The 4,182-nt window shown below is 49.7% G+C and overlaps 1 pseudogene; it reads right to left on the bottom strand.

Moving 5' to 3' along the window:
- Positions 1-225: 225 nt before the first annotated feature.
- Positions 226-1,035, bottom strand: LOC101843683 (annotated as a pseudogene).
- Positions 1,036-4,182: the final 3,147 nt, after the last annotated feature.

The following is a 4,182-nucleotide window of genomic DNA, read 5'->3' as shown; positions in this document are numbered from 1 at the left end:
TGGCCAGATCCTGGTGTGTTTTGTTGAGACAAGTTCTTACTCTGTAACCCAGGCTGCCCTCCTGCTCTCTCTCTCTCTTCTCTCTCTCTCTCTCTCTCTCTCTCTCTCTCTCTCTCTCTCTCTCTCTCTCTCTCTCTCTCTCTCTCTCTCTCTCTCTCTCTCTCTCTCCTTAGATGGAAGATAAGTTTGTATTTATGTGCAGAAAACTTAGCAGTGAGTGCACATTTAACCCAGTTTAATAGTGACTTCTTTGGCCTTTGCCTTTTCCAGCTTGGCAATTCAGAGCTACAGATTTAGGGCCCAGGACATTGCCTCCCCAGTGACGGTGGATCTCATCATATCTGTCAATGTAATTGGTCCTAATAAGCTTCCACCAGCTTGGCCAGAGCAACTTTGTCGTCCGAGTTAACCTGTGTGAAGGCAACAGTGGTACATGTCTTCCTGAGGGCCAGCCGTCCCAGCTTGGCTTTTCCCTTAATGATGCAGTAGGGGACCCCCATCTTCCGACACAGGACGGGCAGGGAGACCACCAGCTCAAGGGGGTGTACATCGTGGGCTATTACCACCAGCTGAGCCTTCTTGTTCTCCACCAAGGTGGTGATTGCATTGACTCCTGCTCAGAGTACAGGTGGCCTCTTAGTTGGGACACCCCCTTTGCTAGCAGCCTTCTTCTCAGCCCGGGCCAAAGGCCTTTGCTTCTTCTTCTTCTCCTGCTTTGTCTCTGGCCTGTACTTTCGGGCAAGCTTAAGCAGCTGGGTAGCTGTTTGCCCGTATAGGGCCTAGGTGAACTGGTTAATGGCAGGAGGTACTTTGAGCCACTTATAGAGAGGATGGCCCTTTGCTGCTGCAGCCGAATGTAACAAGGCCATTTGACGAAGCATGTGAGAGATCTTTTGGGCTGGATGTCCTGCCCAATGCCGAAGTTCTTAGGCCTTTTCTCAAACAAAGGATTCACCACCACCTTTTTGGCCTCCTGATGGCAGGGGTTGAGGCCACCTTCTTCCTCTTGGCCTTCTTTCCCTTGGGCATCTTGCTCAGCTGGAGAAGAGAGAGAAAAGCAGGCTGGTCTCTTAACTTGAGGCAATCCTCCTACCTCAGCCGTCTGTATGGTAGGTTTATAAGCACGAACTACACAATGCCTACATCAATTTTCTTTAAACCCTAAGAAAGCGCCAGCAAAGAACAGAGTGAGCCTCACCCACTGTCCTGTGCTCCATTCTTCTCCTCCTGTCCCCCACCTAAGTTAGGCTACACTTAGCCTGGACCCTGCTCTAGGATCTCTTTGTGTGTCCCAAGCCCTGTCTCCCCAATACAATCGGATATCAGGTCAAATTTAGACCCCTTGCCCAGCTCAGGTGTCTGGACTCACAGAACCGGAAGAGCCAGTTTCTAGCTCATTTGAAAGGTCAGGAAGGGGAGGAGAAAGCAGCTTTGGAAGAAGAATCCAGGGGATGCTCTGCTTCCAGAAGAGGCCAGCACACAACCCCTGTGCCTTTCTATATCAAGGGCTCAAACCAAAGACAGTGGGAAAGAGCTGGACAAGTATTTCCTAGACGTCTGGGTTCTCAGCTGGAAATCCCTAGAAAGGACAGGACAGGGTAGAGAGGAGAGTCTTCCCCTAGAAACATTTGTATCCTTGTGCTCAATTTGGAGATTCAAGGCCCTTCCTAACCCTGGACATATCTTGCCATCTGCAGTGTGGGACTATCCCATACATTCCCTTCAAAACCACCAGAGCAGCTGAAGAACTCCCTGGAACATGAATGAGGTCCCCTGTGTTCACTGGTGGCTCCTGGGCTCACCATCTGCTGGCTTTCATCGAGCACGCCATCATGCACCACTGTGTCTCCACCTCTCACTACTGGGACTGTCAGTGATCACGGTGTCCCACCTTGAAGCCCCGGCATCCCATTCTCTCTACCAGGAAGGCCCCTGTCATTTGGTCCCCTTGGCAAGCACTAGCCTCAGAGGAAGCTTGAATGGAGGATCTGATGGTCACTTCTCCTCTTGGTTTCCATCACTCGCCTGGGCTTGTGTAATCTAACTGAGCTCTTACCAAGTTTAGAAATCGCCTGCTTTCATATCTCCTCCCTCACTAGACCCAGAACTCTTATAACAGGGCTGGTGGAGCCACAATGTAGCCCTTATTCCAGGCTTAGGCAGCTCAAATTTCAGCTCATCACAACTTGAGAGACTCAGGCTTCGGACAGGCCCTGGGCTCCAGAGCCATGGAAGCTGGCCAGACTGATTCCCCTGCTGGTGGTCTGCTTCCTTACATACAGAGTGGGTCCAACCTCTGACTCAGAAGCTGCTGGGAACCCACATGCAGACCTGTTCTTTCCAACATGGACACACCCATAGACAATGGGCCACCAGCAGAAAACCCATGTCTATAGAATGATGATCACAACTGTCAGGCATCCCAGGTAGTAACGTGGACTGTCAATGCCTATGAACAGGCAGATTGTCAGAAAAAGGCCCTAATTCTTGAGCCCATTATTCCGAGGGTCCAGAGAGGGCCCTGCTGTCCAGAAGCAGCTGGGGCATTCCTGTGGCATGCCTTGCATCTTTTCTTATTCACCACCTCCTGTCTTTCCTCTTGGGGGTATCTAAATCTGCCCACCCAACCAGACGCCCTTTACCTGGCTAAGTCAACACCTAAGACCTGGCAAGGCCATGCTTCCATTAGGCTGGCAGTGAGCTTCCAGGTTGTGAGGAGGCTACCCTTTGCTTGGGCCTCTAAGGGCTTTGTCTGAACAAATTGACTCTCCTTTCTCTGGGTAGCCAGGGATGAGGTGGGGAGGTCCCCACGTCATCACATGTTCAGACTGTGTACTGCCTTCCAAAGGCACCTGATATTTGGGAATGTGTTACATGAAAAACTGGAAATATGCAGTTAAAATCTTTAACCGGCCACTCACTGATTTGTTTCTACCTTAAGGATCAGAATTGTACTGGGGTCTGTGCTATACATGCCCAATCTGATCTCAGAAGCTAAGAGTGTTGGACCTGGTTAGCACATGGGTGGGAGAACTGTTTTGGGAGCTGTCAAACGGTCAAGAAGTATACACAATAGGGGAACACATGCCCATACAAACACACATATGCACAAACTTGTACAAATATACATATGTACACATATGTACACAGGTACACCTATGCACACACATACTACAAATACATACACATGTATACTTACTCATATATATGTGTGCAAAAATGTATGTTAACATATAAACATTCATATGTATATGTAGACTCACACATACACAATACAAACATACATGTGCACACATGCGCACATGTATTGCAGGCCCAAACAAGAACCTTGTATAGTCTTGCTTTAGGTTTCACGCAGTGGAAACCAAGGTAAGGAATGGAGCCTGAAGGTGACCTCCCAGGCTTCATACAGGTACCTAGAAGCATAAGTGCACATGTATATAACAGTGCTCAGAACCCCCACAGGAAATCACCGCAGAGGATACAGTCCTCACTTTCACCTGTGGGGCAGGAGAGAGTAGGACCTTCTGTTGACTCTAAAATGGAAGCTGGAGGTTAAGTCAATAGCCTGTATCCAGGATCCCAGATCTAAGTGGGTTCAGCATCAGATCTTCACAGCCCGACAGGAGATCCCTCTCTGCTGCTGGGAAGAGGCCTACGGCCTCATGGGGCAGGCTAGCTGCAAGTGTGCAGAGGGCAGAGATTGTCACAAGCTTGGGCCAGTGCTGTCTGGGTTGATCTGGTCCAGCCTCCAAGGTTCCCATCGCTGTGTTCTCTTCTTTAAATATGGGTGATGGCAGCTACTCGGTGGGATGGTCGGGAAGACACAAAACCCTATTTCTGGAGTCCTGAGCAAAGTGCATGGTGTAAAGTCAGTGTGTGGTGAATGGTAGCTAGAAGCTGAATGCTGTAGGGAAAGGGAAGTGTGCCGTTGGGTGGAGGCAGACTTCCTGCGTAGGAAAGGAACCCCTTGGGTTTAGAAAATGAGCCTTCAAGGGGCTGTGGAACTGGCTCAGTCGCTCAACTGATTACAGAATAAGCATGAGGACCTGAGTTCAATCTCCAGATTGCATGCAAAACATAGGGCATGTGATGGTACAAGTTTGTAGTCTCCAGGTTGGGGAGGTGGAGACAGGCAGATCCCTAGGACTTGCTGGCCAGCCAGCCTAGCCTACTTGGAAG

This window comes from Mesocricetus auratus, unplaced genomic scaffold (genome assembly GCF_017639785.1).
Source record: "Mesocricetus auratus isolate SY011 unplaced genomic scaffold, BCM_Maur_2.0 Super-Scaffold_100008, whole genome shotgun sequence".
NCBI classification, from domain to species: domain Eukaryota; kingdom Metazoa; phylum Chordata; class Mammalia; order Rodentia; family Cricetidae; genus Mesocricetus; species Mesocricetus auratus.
This window is presented reverse-complemented; position numbering and strand designations above follow the sequence as displayed.